General features: G+C 31.9%; 1 protein-coding gene across 3 annotated transcripts in view; it reads left to right on the top strand.

Moving 5' to 3' along the window:
* Positions 1–16,771, top strand: part of AFF4 (ALF transcription elongation factor 4) — a 75,394-nt gene that overhangs the window by 24,150 nt on the left and 34,473 nt on the right. The gene's annotated exons all lie outside the window — the stretch shown is intronic.

Raw genomic sequence — 16,771 nt, 5'->3', positions numbered from 1 at the left:
TCAAAAATAACTTGAATTGAGAGGTACATGGAAAAGCTTTGAAGGCAATATGGAAATGAGACTTAAAAGACATCAATGTTTGTTGCAAACTTCTATGATATTCTAGGCCACGGGGTGGTAAAGGCTTCCTAAACTATTGTATGAGGAACTCCTTTCCAGAGGACACAACCATACTTATGTCCTGTGGAAAAAGTTTCCTCAGACAGCAGTTTCAGGGTCATCTAAAATCAGCAGATTTGGGGGGTTTTTAACATTAATTTATACTTAGACACAAATAATGCAAGAATATATTCTTGTGAAAGTTTGAGCAAGACCCTAATAGCCTAATAGCTTTCCCCATATTCTGCCTACTCCATCTCACCAGAGCTACTTTGTACATACCTTTGCGAATCTTTTCATATGCATTTACCTACAATATATATAATCATCACTTACAAGCTTTTTCTCACTTATTTTATTTCTGCACAGATGCAGTATCCTGTATTTTTAATCAGTCAGCAATAGGTCTTAGCGACCTTACCATGTTACTTTATATATAGAGAAGGAGAGAGGGAGAGATTATAGGTAATACATTACATACAGAGGTATTTCAGTTCCTTTAATTGCATTCTTTTTATAAGTATATCTTAGTTTATTTAGCCATTTCCCTTTGGTATTTAACTTGTTGCCAAGTTTTCATTTCTGTAAACATTGCTATAGTGGATATCTTTTGTTCATGCCTTTTTGTGTGCATACAAGTTTATTTTATATAAAAAGTAAGAAGTGGAATTGTTGACTTTGAGAGTATATGCTTAATATATACTCTCAAATTCCCTTCATAGTGGTCGTACTAGTCAGTACTCCCACTTTTATTCCGTTATTCCTGACATGCACACCATTTGTTATTTCAAGCACCAAACTTTTGAGTGAAAAATGGCATTCCATTTCCTAGATTACTAGTGAGGTTCACCATCTTTACACATTTGTTATCTATTTGGTTTCTATGGGAATGAATTGGGTTGTTTTCTCTGCCCTTTGGGCTGCATCTTTCACCTAATTAGTTTTAGGAGAATTTCTTTTTCTTTTTTGTGTTTTGATTGAATTCTGGATTCTAATAATTTATTCCACACTCTGCATACGTGTCTTCCAGTTAGAGTCCTTTTAAGTTTTATGGTCTAGAAGATTTCAATTTTGATGAATAAATTTATCTTTCTGATGAATAAATTTATCTTTCTCTTCTCGAGTTTTTGCTTTTTAATGTCTTGTTAAAGAAGGCGTAATTTCTGATTCTTCTTTTAATGTGATTGCAGTTGTGTTTCCTATGTTAACCTCTAGCCTAGTTTATTTTTGTGAGTGATATGAGGTAGAGATAAAGCTTTCTTCCTATGTGTGCTATACCACGCTTTTACTTTTTAAGTCAACTTTATTTACATATAAAAATGCACGTATATTTAAAGTACAGTATGAGTTTTGATAGACGTATGTACCTGTGTAACCATCATCCTAATCAAGAATTAGAACATTTCCGTCACTCCCCAAAGTTCCCTCATGTTCCTTTGCAGTCCATCTCACCCCCACCACTGGCCCCACACAGTTGCTGATCTGTTTTATGTCACTATAGGTAAGTTTTGCTTTTTCTAGAATTTCATAAAAAGGTAATCCATACAGTGTATACTTTTTTGGCATATATACTTGCATCCTTTTGCTCAGCATATTCTTTTGGAATTCTTACATGTTCTTAAATGTATCAGTAATTGTTCCTTTTTATTCCTGAGTTAATTTTTATTTCTTTTGTATGAAAATACCACAATTTGTTTATTCATTTATCTATTGATGAACATTTGGGTTGTTTTCCAGATTTGGGCCATTAAGAATTAATTATCTATAAGCATTTATTTGCAATCTTTGTGTGGACTTATATTTTCTTGTCTCATGGATAAATACTGGATCATATGTTTAAAAAGTAGAATTGCTGGGCCATTTGTTGAGTGCATGTTAAATTGATACTAAACTGAAAATTATTTATTAAAGTGACTACCACATGCCTATCTTAACGTGCTCTCATTTCCCATCATGTCTGATAGTTTCATTTGTCCTACATCCTTGCCTGTATTTGGTATTATCAGTCTGTTTAGTTTTAAGCATTTTACTGGGCATGTAGAGGTATCTCATACTGGTTTTAATTTGTATTTTCCTGATGACTAATGATGTTGAACCTCTTTATGAGCTTTTTGACCATTCTTCTTTTAGAAGCATCAGTTTAAATCTTTTGCCTTTGCCACATGCGTGTGTGTGTGTGTGTGTGTGTGTGTGTGTGTGTGTGTGTGTAGTGGTGCCAGGGTTGGCGGGTATTTTTTGTAGACTTTTTTTCCTTCTTATAGTGTCTTAGGTTTGGTATCAGGATAATGCTCGAGTCTTAAAAGGAGCCAGGAAATATTTCCTTCATCTCTATTTTCTGAAATAACTTGTGAAATATTAGTATTAATTCTTCCTTGAGTGTTTAATGTAATTCAACAGTGAAGCTATTTGTAGCCATAATGTTCTTTATTAGACTGTTTTAAATTACAGAATAACTTACTTTATTAGATATAGAGCTATTCAGATTTTCTATTCCTTGTGTCAGTTTTGGTAATTTGTTCATTTCATCTCAGTAGTCAGATTTATTGGCACAGAGTTACTTATAATATATACTTATTCTTTTAATGTCTGTAAGATCTGTAGTAAAGTCCTTTTTCCCCTAGTATTGGTGACTTGTATTTTCTCTCTTTTTTTTTTTTCATTTTCCTTGATTAGTCTGGCAAAACGTTTATCAGTTTTATTGGTCATTTCAAAAAACCATCTTTTATTTTTTTTCAGTTCTCTATTTCTTTGATTTTTGCTTTTATTGTGATTATTTTCTTCTTTCTACTTATTTTAGGTTTCATTTGCTTTTTCTTCTGATTTTTTAAGGGGGAAGCTTAGATAATACATTGTAAACATTTCTTATTTAAAGTATTTAAAAATGTTTCCCACTAAGTCTTGCTTTAGGTATATCTCAAAATTGTGATATATTTTGTTTTTATTATCATTCAATTCAAAATATTTCATAATTTCCTGTGTGACTTCTTCTTTGATCCATGGGTTATTTGGAAGTATGTGGTTTTATTTTCAAATATTTGACGATTTTCCAGATACTGTTTTGTTATTGATTCCTAATTTATTTACATTCTTGTCAGAGAATATGTGCTGTATACTTTCATTCCTTTAAAATGTAATGTAAATATTTTATGGACCAGTGTATGATCTCTCTTGATGACTTCTGTGTGTACTAGACCCAATATGTTCTGAATATGTCAGATCAGGTTGGCTGAAAGTAGTTAAGTCATCTATACTTTTACTTACTTTCTACTTGTTCTGTCAGTTACTGAAAGGAGAGTGTTGGTATTTGTATCAGTGGATTTGTATGTTTCTTCTTTAAGTTTTGTCCATTTTAGGGTCTTACGTTTCAAGGCTTTGGCTTTATGTACATATATATTTATATTTAGGCTTTCTATGCCTTTCTGATCAATTAATCCCTTTTTTCATTATGAGATTTCCCTCTTTATATCTGGTATTAATGCTTGTTCTGAAGTCTGCTTTGTTTATTGTTCAACTCTACTTTGATACTCATATAGCCACTCCAGCTTTTTAAAAATTTATTAACATGGTTTAACATTTTCTATTATTTTTAATCTGTTTGTGCCTCTATATTTAAAGTGAATTTCTTTTTTGTTTTGTTCCTTTGGTAGGGGGGAGGTAATTAGGTTTGTTTATTTATTTATTTTTAGAGGAGGTATTGAGGATTGAACCCAGGACCTTGTGCATGCTAAGCATGTGCTCTACCATTTGAGCTATATATATCCTCCCCCTTAAAGTGAATTTCTTATAGGCAGCTTATAATTGGGTCTTGATTTTTTGTTTACTCTGCCAAATTCGGCAATTAATCTTAGAGCATTCAAAACATTTCCCTTTAGTGTTATCACCGATATTATAGAATTTAAATGTTCCATTTTGCTACTTGTTTTCTGTTTGTCCCATCAGCTCTTTTTTTCCTTTGTTCCCTTTCTTGAGGTTCTTTTGAGTTAAATAATAATTTTTTAATATTCTATCTCATGTTATTTAGTAGCTGTACCTCTTTTTTAATTGTAAAGTTAAAACTTGAGTTTTATCAGAAGACTTTGAACGTAAGTTCACAATTCTAGCTAATAGCTACTCTTTCTTCCTTCTTTCCCTCCTTCCTTCCTTCCGGTAACAGTTTTATTGATATATAATATACATACCATACGGTTCATCCATTTAGAACATACAATTCACTGCTTTTTAGTATATTCAGAGCTCTGTAACCAACACCACAGTTATTTTAGAACATTTTCATCACCCCAGAAAGAAACCCTGTACCCTTTAGCAGTCACCCTTCTGTATCTTCCAACCACCCCCTGATCCTTGACAACCACTAATCTTACGTTGTATCTCTATAGATTTTACTCTTCTGGACATTTCATGTAAATGGAATCATACAATATGTGGTCTTTTGTGACTGGCTCTTTGAAAACATGTAAACATGTTTTCAAGGTTCATGTATTATTATAGCATTGTATCAGTACTTCATTCCTTTTTATGGCTGAATATATTCCATTGTATGGATGTGTCACATTTTGTTTATTCATCAGTTGACTGACATTTGAGATGTTTTCAGTTTGGGGCTATTATAAAAATTGCTGCTGTAAACATTAGTGTAGAAGTGTTTGTGGACACATATACTTTCATTTCTCTTGGTTATATACCTAGGAATGGAATTACTGGGTCATATGGTAATTGTGTTTAATCTTTTGAGGAACTGCCTAATGATTTTTCCATAGTGGTGGCAAATGTGCATTCCCACCAGCAATGTATGAGTTCAAATTTCTCTACATTCTGGACAACTTACTATTTTTTTCTTTCTTTCTGATCATAACTATTGTAGTAGATGTGAAGTGGTATGTCACTGGTATTCATTTGATATTCATTTCTGATGGCTAATGATGTTGAGAATATTGATTGATTGATTGATTGATTGATTGATTGATTGGATGTATTGGGTATTGAGCCCAGGACCTCACGCATGCAAAGCAAGCACTGTACCAGTGGGCTGTACCCCTTCCTCTGAGAATCTTTTCATGGGTTTATTGGCCTTTATATATCTTATTTGAAGGAATATCTTTTCAGATATTTTGCTGATTTAAAAATTTTTTTTAATCATTAAGTTATAGGCGTTCTTTATATATTTTAGAATACCCTTATCAGGTATATGATTTGCAAAGATTTTCTCCCATTCTGTGGGTTGTCTTTGCTTTGTTCATGGTGTTCTTTTTTTTTTTTTATGGTGTTCTTTAAAGCAGAGTAATTTTACAATTTAATGAAGTCCATTTTATTTTTTGTTACTGTTTGTCTATTTCTTGTCATGTCTAAGAAACCATTGCACAATGCAAGATAACAAAGATTTACACCTTTATTTTCTTCTAAGAGTTTTATAATATTAACAACTACATTTAAATCATTAATTCATTTTTTAAAATTTGAAGTGTAGTTGATTTATAATATATTAGTTTCAGGTGTACAACATAGTGATTTCAGTATTTTTATAGATATAGTCCATTAAAGTTATTATAAAAATTGGCTATATTCCCTGTACTGTGTGATAGATATATCCTTGTAGCTTATTTATTTTATACATAGTAATTTGAATCTGTTAATCCCCTACCACTATCTTCCCCCTCTCCACTTCCCTCTCTCCCCATTGGTGACCATTAATTTGTTCTCTGTATCTGTGAGTCTGTTTTTATTTTGTTACATTCATTTGTTTGTTTTATTTTTTAGATTCTACATATAAATGGTAACATACAATATTTGTCTTTCTCTGTCTGACTTATTTCACTAAGCTTAATACCCTATAGGTCCACCTGTGTTGTCGTAAATGGCAACATTTTCATTCTTTTTATGGCTGAGTAATATTCCTCTCTCTCTGTGTGTGTATCTCATATCTGCTTTATCCATTTATCTATTGATAGACACTTCAGTTGCTTTCATATCTTCACTACTATAAATAATGCTGGTATGAACATTGGGGTACATGTATCTTTTCTAAGTAGTGTTCGTTGATCCATTTTGAGTTAATTTTTGTATTTGGTGTGAGGTAGAAGTATAGCTTCATTCTTTTGCATGTGCATATCCAGTTGTCCCTGCACCATTTGTTGAAAAGACTTTTCTTTCCCTCTTGTATTGTCTTAGCACCCTTGTGGAATATCAGTTGATCGTAAATGTGAGGGTGTCTTTCTGGACTCTCAATTCTGTTTCACTGATCTACCTGACTGTTTTTATGCTAGTGCCACACTGTCTTGATAACTGTTGCTTTGTAGTAAGTTTTGAAATCTGGAAGTTTGAGTCCTCTAGACCTGTGTTGTGTGTTTTGTATGGTTGCTTTAGGTTTTGCACTAACACATATTACAATTTTTATATAGCACATTTATTTTAAAATAGTGTCATTCACATATAGCTTAATCTTAACAAAAGTATAGCTTCCATTCTTTCTTTTTATTCCCTGTGCTTTTATTGGTATGTTATAAATCTCATAATACATTATTAGTTCTTAAATTTTAAACAATCAAGTATCTTTTAAATAGCTTTATTGAGGATTAATTGATATTCAATATATGGCACTTTTTTTTAATTGAGTTCTAATCAGTTTACAATGTTGTGTCAGTTTCTGGTGTACAGCACAATTTTTCAGTCATACATGAATATACATATATTTGTTTTCATATTCTTTTTCACCGTGAACTACTACAAGATATTGAATATATTTCCCTGTGCTATACAGTATAAACTTGTTCATCTATTCTGTATATACCTGTCAGTATCTATAAATCTTGAACTCCCAGTCTGTCCCTTCCACCCATGGCACATATTTAAAGTAAAAAATTTTGTAAAGTTTGACATGTATTCACTTGTGAAACCATCACCATAATTGATATAACAATCACCCCCAAATATTTCCTAGTGATCCTTTATAGTGCTGTCCTCCTTACAGATGCTCTCTTCCCCTTCTACCCCTAGGCAACCGTGTAATCTGATTTCTGTCACAATAGAGTAGTTTACAGTTCTGAGAATTTTATATTAATAGAATGATACTATATGTGCTCTTTTGTTTTTGTTGTTCTGGTTTCTTTCACTCAGCACAGTAATTTTGGGATTCATCCTATTGTTGCATATATAAATCATTCTTTTTTATTGCTAAGTAGTATTCAGTTTTACGATTATACCACTGTTTGCTTATCTATTCGCATATTGATGAATACTTGGCTTGCTTCTGAACTTTGGCTATGAAAAATTAAGTTGCTGTTGCAGTGAATATTTGTATGCAAGTTTCTATATGAACATATGCTTTTATTTCTCTTAGGTAAATAACTTTGAGTGAACTGGTCAGGTATATGTTAGATGTATATTTAGCTTTTTTAAAAAATCTCATACTTTTCCCCAAAGTGATTGAATCATTTTCTATTCATATCAGTAGTTCCAGTTGTTCCACATCTGTACCAACATTTGGTATGGCCAATCTTTTTATTTTTATTTTTTTAATTTTAATTTTAATTTTTTTATTGAAGTGCAGTCAATTACAATGTGTCAATCTCTGGTGTACAGCACAGTGTCCCAGTCATGCATATACATATATATATTCATATGGCTAGTCTTTTTTTTTTTAAATTTATTTATTTATTTATTTATTTGGCTAGTCTTTTTAAATTTCAGCTTTTCTAGCAGTTGTGTAGAAGGTGCCTCATTGAGATTTTAATTTACATTTCTCTTGTTCTATGGATGAGCACCTTTTCATATACTTATTCTTTGTATCTTTATTGGTGCAGTGTCTGAATCTTTTGCACATTTTTTAATTGGGTTGTGGTCCTCTTAAGTTTTGAGACTTGTTTGTATTTTCTGCATGTAAGTCCATTATTAGATACTAGTTTTGCAAAATTCTATAGTTTTATGTTTTACATTTAGGTCTGTGATCCATTTTAATTTCTATATATGGTGACAAGATATAGATCATAGTTCATTTTTGTATATGGGTATCCAGTTCCAGCATCATTTGTTTAAAAAGCTTCTCTATGCACTGAATTGCCTTGGAATTTGCAGTTGACGATATATGTGTGTGGTGCATTTCTTACTGTGTTCTCTTTCACTAATCATAGAATTATCTAATTTGGCAATGATGTAATTTGCAAATAGTGTTACAACTTTTATTTTAAACTGGATGCCTCATTTCTTATTCTTGCTTTATTGCACTGGCTAGAACCTCTAGTACAATGTTGAATGGAAGTGGTGAGTAGACATTCTTGCCATATTTGTAATCATAGAGGAGAAGGTATTCAGTTTTTTACCATTAAGTATTATATTAGCTGTGGGGTTTTTGTAGATGTTATTTATTAAGTTGAAGACGTTCCCTTCTACTTTTATTTACCTAAGAGTTCTTCATCAGGAATTAATTTTGGATTTTGTTGAATGTTTTTCTTTGAATTTATTGATATAATCGTAGGATCTCTCTAGACCCTTTTGGTCTGTATGGTGAATACATTGGTTCATTTTAAGGTTTTAGATCAATATTACATTAATGGTAAAAACTCCATTTTGTTATTATGTACTATCTGCTTTATATAGTGTTGAATTTGATTTTCCAAAAAAAATTTTTTCAGAATTTTTGCATCTGTGTTCTTCAGGGATATTGGTCTGTAATTTTCTTTTCTTGTAATCTTTGGTTTTGGTATCAGAGTAATGCTGACCTCATGGAATAAGTTGGCACGTAATTCCCTCTACCTCAGTTTTCTGTAATAGCCTGTATAGGATTGATGTTATTTCTTTTTAAATGTTTGTTAGAATTCACCTTTGAGTATTGAATTTTCTTTGTAGGACAATTTTTGTAAAGATTAATCTCATCATGTTTTCTGTTTTTCCTTGAATGTGCTTTGGTGGTTTGTGTCTTTCAAGGACTTTGTCCATTTTATCTCTCATTGTCAAAGTTGTCAAATTTATTGATATTAAAGTTTTTGATTATTTTTCCTAATTATACTTCTAAAATCTGTTAGATGCCAATTCTCATTCCTTTTATTGGTAATGTATCCATTCCCTCTCACTTTCCTCTGGCTTGAGGTTTCTAAGTTTTATTGATCTTCTTTTTAAAAAACTTCCTTTTTTCCTTCTCCATTGTTTTTTATTTTTATTGCATTGACTTCCACTCTGATTTTATTACTTTTTTGTTCAGCTTTCTTTGGCTTAATTTGGTCTTCTTTTAAAAAAATTCTTGGAAATGTTAACCTATCTTGATTGTGTTGGTGGTTTCATAGGTGTATACATCTATCAAAATTCATCAAATTGTACCTCTGAAATATGTGTAGTTTACTGTACAGGAATTATACCATAATAAAGATGTAATAAAAAAATTCTTAAAAGTGGAAGCTAAGGCTGTTGATTTAAGATCTTTCTCACTTTCTAATATAGACTTCAAGTGCTATAAATTATCCTCTAAGTAATGTTTTGTTTGTGTCCCACAGATTTTGAAATGTGGTTTCATTTTTATTCAGTTCAACATAATTTTTTCTTTTCTTTTTTTCTTTCCTTTTGTTTTTTGTTTTTTTTTTTTTGGTGGGAGGAGGTAGTTAGGTTTATTTAATTATTCTTAGAGGAGGTACTGGGGATTGAACCCAGGACCCTGTGCATGTTAAGCATGCACTCTACCACTTGAGCTGTACCTTCCCAGCATAACTTTTAATTTTATTTGTTCTGTGGATTATTTTGAAGTATCATTTAGTTTCCAAATATTTGGAGATTTTCCACATATTTTCCATTATTTACTTATGGCTTGATTCCATTCTGATCAGAGAACATACTTGGCGTGACTTGTATCTTTTTACATTTGTTCAGGCTTATTTTATGGTCCAGAATATTGTCTCTTTTGGCGAATGTTTCATGGACACTTGAAAAGAATGTATGTTCTACTTCTGTCGAGTGGAGTGTCCTGTAAATGTCAATTAGATCAAGTTGTTTTATGGTATTCAAGTTTTCTATGTTCTTATTCATTTTAATGCTACTTGTTTTGTCAATTATTAAGTTATAGTTAATTACAGCTATTATTTTCAATTTGTGTTTTTGTCCTTGCTTGTTCATTTCTTCATAGTTTTTCAGGTTCTTCTTTTAGGTGCTTAAACATTTGGAATTGTTACTACCTCTAGATGAAGTGGTCCCTTTATCATTATGAATTGACTCCCTTATAATCCTGTAATATTCTTTGCTATAAAATTTACTTTGCCTGATGTTAATAGAACCACTCTAGCTTTCTTCTGATTAATGTAAGTTGTATGCCTTTTTCTGTCCTTTACTTGTAACCAGTGTCCTTATAGTTAAAATATATTTCTTATAGGTAACATAATTTTTGTCTTACTTTTTTGTATTCAGCTGAAACTCTGCTCTCTTTTTTTTAAATTAATACTTATGTTTTACTGAAGTGTAGTTGACTTACAATGTTAGTTTCAGGCGTACAGCCAAGTGATTCAGTTATACATACACATACATATATATTTTTTAAAATTAAAGTATAGTCAGTTACAATTTATCAATTTCTGGTGTACAGTATAATGTCCCAGTCATGCATATATATACGTATATTCATTTTCACATTCTTTTTCATTAAAGGTTATTACAAGATACTGAATATAGTTCCCTGTGATATAGAGAAGAAATTTGTTTTTATCTATTTTTATATATAGTGGTTAACATTTGCAAATCTCAAACTTCCGTATTTATCCCTTCCTACCCTCCTTTCCCTGGTAACCATAAGACTGTTTACTATGTCTGCAAGTCTTTTACTTTTGTAGATGAGTTCATTAGTGTCCTCTTTTTTCTTTTTCTTTCTTTCGTTTTTTTTTTTTAGATTCCACATGAATGATATCATATGATAATTTTCTTTCTCTTTCTGGCTTACTTCACTTAGAATGACAATCTCGAGGTCCATCCATGTTGCTGCAAATACGTACATATATTTTTAGATTCTTTTCCATTACAGCTCATTACAAGAAATTGAATATAGTTCCCTGTGCTATTCAGTAGGTCCCTGTTTAACTATTTTATATATAGTAATGTGTATCTGTCAATTCCAGACTCCTAATTTGTCCTTTCCCACCCTTTCCCCTGGTAACCACAGTTTGTTTTCTATGTCCATGAGCCTATTTCTAGTTTGTAAATTAAAAAAAAATTTTTTTAAGATTCTTCATATAAGCGACATCTTATGGTATTTGTCTTTCTCTGTTTGACTTACTTCACTTAATATGATCATCTCTAGGTTCATCCATGTTGCTGCAAATGGATGATTTCATTCTTTTTTATGGCTGAGTAGTATTGTATTGTATATATGTATAAATATGTGTGTGTGTGTATACACACACATACATACATACACCACATCTTCTTTATCTTCTTTTATGTCTGTTAACAGTTGCCTTATATACGTGGTGCTCCTATGTTGGGTGCATATATATTTACAGTTGTTATATCTTCTTCTTGGATTGATCCATTGAGCATTATGTAGTGTCCTTCTTTGTTTCTTGTGATAGTCTTTATTTTAAAGTCTGTTTTATCTGATATAAGTATTGCTACTCTAGCTTTCTTTGGGTTTCCATTTACATGAAATACCTTTTTCCATCCCTTAACTTTCAGCCTGTATGTGTCTCTAGCTGTAAAGTAGGTCTCTTGTAGACAGCATACATAGTGGTCTTATTTTTGTATCCATTTAGCCAGTCTCTGTCTTTTGGTTGGAGCATTTGATCCATTTACATTTAAGATAATTATTGATATGTATGTTCTTACTGCCATTTTGTTAATTGTTTTTGATTTGTTTTTGTAGGTCTTTTATTCTCTTTCTTCTTTTTGGTCTCTTATGATTTGATGAGTCTCTTTAGTGTTATGTTTGGATTCCTCTTTCTTCTTTGTGTGTATATCTATTACAGATTTTTGGTTTGCAGTTACCATGAGGTTTTCATACAGAAGTCTATATATATATACATGATTATTTTAAGTTGCTAATCTCTTAATTTCAAATGCATTTTAGATATCCTGCATTTGTATTCTTCTCCCCTCATGATTACTGGTTTTGATATAATATTTTACATCTAATTGTTTTGTGTATATTTTAACTGCTTATTGGGATACAGATGATTTTTTACTACTTTTGTCTTTTAATGTCCTTATTAGTTTGTGTGTGGATGGTTTCCTATCTCTACTGTATGTTTGCCTTTACTAGTGAGCTTTTCCATTTCATAATTTTCTTATTTCTGGTTGTGGCCTTTTCTTTTCTACCTAGAGAAGTTCCCTTATCATTATTGTAAAACTGGTTTGGTGGTGCTGAATTCTTTTAGCTTTTGCTTGTCTGTAAAGCTTTTGATTTCTCCATCAAATCTGAATGAAAGCCTTACTGGGTAGAGTATTCTTGATTGCAGGTTTTTTTTTCCCTTCATCACTTAAAATATATTGTGCAACTCCCTTCTGGCCTGCAGACACTCTGCTCTTTTATTGGGATATTTAGACCATTTATATTTAATATTATTATTTATATGGCAGGGTTTAACTCTTGTCATTTTGCTTTTTGTTATCTACTTGTTCTGTCCGGTCTTTTTTCCCCTTTTGGACTGAGTATTTTTTATTATTGCATTACCTTTTTGGCTTATTAGCAATTACTGTTATGTTATTTAATTTTTGCTTTCAGGGTTTGTAGGATATATCTTTAACTTATTCAAGTCTATTTCAAGTAATACTAAGGCATTCTTTTCTATTATGTAAAACCCTTTCAACATTATGCTTGCACTTCTCCATTCATACCATATGTTCTGTTGCATACATTTTACTTTCATGTAAGTTATAAACCCCACAAAATTGTCACTGTTTTCTATTTTAAAAGTCAGTTATTCAGAAACAGACTCACAAACGTAGAGAACAAACTTATAGTCGGGGGTGAAGGGGGCAGGAAGCGATAAATTGGGAATTTGAAATTTGCACTTCTTGGGGAGTAATGGAAATGTTAGCTATCTTGATTTTGGTAGTGATTTCATAGGTGCATACATCTATCAAATTTCATCAAATTGTACATCTGAAGTATGTGTAGTTTATGTACCAGAATTATACCACAATAAAGGTGTTTTTAAAAAGTATTATTTTTTAAAGAGATGTAAATAATAGGAAAAAAGGGCTTTTGAATTTTCCCATATAGTTAGCATTTCTTTTGCTCTTTGTTCCTTTGTGTTCATCCAGGTTCCTGTCTGGTATCATTTTTCTTCTACCTGAAGGACTTCCTTTAACATTTTTTATAGTGTTTATGTGCTAGTAATGGATGCTTTTAGCGTTTGTATGTCTGAAATAAGTCTTTATTTCTTTTTTTCTTTTTTGTTTTTAAGATACTTTTGCTAAATATGTATTTCTAGGTTGAAGATGTTGATCTAGTGTCTTTTGACTTGCATTATTTCTGATTTTATGATTTTATGTCACTTTTTTTCTTCATCTGTATGTAATATGTCCTTTTTTTTTCTGGCTGCTTTTAAGAGTTTTTTTCACTGATTTTAAGTTGTTCAGTTATATTGTATCTTGATTCTCTTCATCTTTCTTGTGCTCGGGTTTGTTTGTTTTTTAGCTTCTTGAAACTTTGGTTTTATAGTTTTCCTCAAATTTGGAAAATTTTTGCTATTACTTCCTCAAAATATTTTTCTGTACTCCTTCTTCCTCCTTTTTTTCCTCTTCTTTAGAGAATCCAGTTATGTGTATATTAGGCCTCTTGAAGTTGTTCAACAATTCAGTAATGTGCTGTCCATTTTTTTCAATCTTTTGTTGTTTCATTTGGTGATGTTTCTATTGCTATATTTTCAGGTTTGGTAATCTTTTGTTCTGCTTTGTCTAATCTGCTGTTAATCCCATTTAACAGTTTTTTAATCTCAGATATTATGGTTTCATCTCTATAAACTTGATATGTTTATGTATTTTATCAAACAGATACTTACTAAGTTCCAGGTATTAAATTTGACAATGTATCCTTTATTGGTGACATGAACACTTTTTGTTAGAAAGCTGAGGAGAATAATGATTGCAGTGGGCTCAAAAGGTATTGGAGATTATATAAACGAAGATTTTTCTTTTGAGGCATTGTCTGTGAAACGTGACAGAGAAATGTAATGGTGCCAAAAAAGGATATGGTGATAGTATCAGGGGAATATTTTTATAAGATGAGGATATTTTATCACTTATATGCTGATCATAGTGATTTTGTTAAAAAAAGAAAAAGGATACATGGGAAAGAGAGAGGGTAACCTTAGGAAATCCTTAGAAGAGGGATTGAGATCCTGCCCAGGTAGAGGATATCGGCCATGAAACAGAACACAGTTAGGTCATTCTTTTTCATAGGAGGGAAAGCAGAGTGAATGAGTATGGTTAGAGGTAGGTTAGTAAATTTTCCAGTGATAGTTTGGAGCAAATTAAAGCTTTTGACTCCATTTACTCAAATGTACTGTGTGTTTGAAACAACCCCTTGCTGTGCCTAGCTGCTATAGATACAGCACTGAAGCACTTAGGTGTTCAATATTATGTGCCAATGCGTAGCATAGTTCTTGGCACATAATAGGTGTTCAACAAATGTTTATTGACTATATTTGGATATATACACCCAGATAACTGTGTATAGATTTTTTGTTTCTGAAACAGCTCAGTTGACTATTTAATGATTATTGCTTTGGTTGGGTTGCTTTTACAGGTTGGATTTTGCTTTTTAATAATTTGTTTCATCCTATGAATTTTCAGTGAATACAACTTTTTGTGTAATATATCTTAAAGCTTTATATGAAATTTTAAAAGGTACTTATTCCCCTTGTGCGCTAACCGTATGGACTAGGTTCAATGAGAGGACAAAGAAGGGACAAAGTTTTGATACTTAGGGAATTTGGAGATAGAAAGATAGAATTTGGAGTAGTAACTGAGGTTAGAAAGGGAAGTATAAGAGTGCCAGACCCACACGGGAAGATGAGGCGCAGGACAGAAAGGATTTTGCACTCGTTAACAGATCTGAAAGAGCAGCTTACAGATGGCTAGTGCTGTGTGCGAAGTTGACTTTAAGAACATATTTGGAGATCTAGTTTAGTGAATCCCTGTCATTTGCTTAAACATTCTTTGTCACATTTAAAAACAGCACAACAAAAAATTCCATCTGTTCCATGTTGTTCACCAGCCACTCCTCCCTTTTAAACTTATTAAAGACTAGTTCATATTTGCTATCTGTATACTTTCCTTCACTCAATCCTCAGTCCAGTCTGATCTTGCTTCCACTCTTAATGCCTCACCAAAACCGTTCAGATCACCAGTTGCCCATTCTGGCAGATCCAATTAACTTTTTTCACTTTTTATCTTCATTGGGCTTATTTTTTAAACTATTTCTTCCTTGTCTCCCACTATACATTGCTCATCCAGATTTACTTTGTTTCTCCAGTTGCTCCTTTTTTAAAAAACTATCTCTACATTAAAGGTAAGTTTTCTAGGCATCATGCTGCATACTATAAGAATACAAAAGGAGAATGTATTTTGCCAGTGTGCCAAACATTTGGCGTGCAAATGAAATAATACAGAAGAAAGAAAGAATTACATGTTACTGTTTAGTTGGATACATAGTTATATGTACCAAGCTTAGACCTAAGTTGTCTTCTCTTTGTACCCTATTCCTATTTACCTACGTGTTTCACAAATTTTTATTTTAATTTCAGACCATATTTGCATTCCACATATATGTATCCAGCTCTATACTTGACACTTCTTAGACGTTGAGTTTCAGGTGCCTTTGAAGCATCTTGTAGGAAGAACTCATAATTATCCCCGCTAGTTCCCAACCAAAAAGCAAACAAAAAGGAAACAAGCATGGTCCTCTTGTACTATTTCCTATCTTAGTGAAGGCAAAAAAACCTTATGGGAGTTATGTTTGGCACTTCTCTCTCCATCACGCCTCATGGACTGTCACTAAGCCCTAGTGATTTTAACTCCTTTAATATCTTTCAGTTTCGTTCATTTTTCTCCAAATTTATTGTTACCACTATGACAAGTCAGTGCTCTCTAAAGTAGAATGCATATATCCCAGTGTTGTGGGAGAATGAAAACTTTACTCTTATTTTTTAGTTCTAAAAATACCAATTTATTTACTTTTTAATCTTAAAATAAAAGAAAAAATCAAATAATCATGTATTACTTCTCTTGATCTGAGTGGCAGATTGTCACATTTTATTTCTGGTATGTGAGGTTATCCCAAGAGAAGTTTAGGTCTTCTGAGTGTGGAAAAGTTGATAGAATTGCTCTCATTCATGTGCTCTTCCTAACTGTGGCATATTGCACTTTTAAGTATGCTTGGTTACAGTGATTTACAGATTATATTAACTGGTTTTAATTCAGCTAATCTTCACTAGTGTACACAAGTGGCTTAAAAGACCTATCTGCTGTGAAAATATGAATGAAAATAACACTAACATGCATTTCAGAGCAAATAAGAAAATGGCAGAGTTGAAATTTTCCTTTTCCTAATGTGAGCGATCTCTTAGTCTGCCACCACAAGGTAGAAACAAAGATGCCATAAGCAGAAAACAGAAGGAAAAAAAATCCAGATTATCATCGATAATTTGAACATGCATGTTTATTATTAACTTCGCTTTTAGTGTGTAACAGGTGCCTTGAGATAGTA

Source organism: Camelus bactrianus, chromosome 3, assembly GCF_048773025.1.
Source record: "Camelus bactrianus isolate YW-2024 breed Bactrian camel chromosome 3, ASM4877302v1, whole genome shotgun sequence".
NCBI lineage: Eukaryota > Metazoa > Chordata > Mammalia > Artiodactyla > Camelidae > Camelus > Camelus bactrianus.
This window is presented reverse-complemented; position numbering and strand designations above follow the sequence as displayed.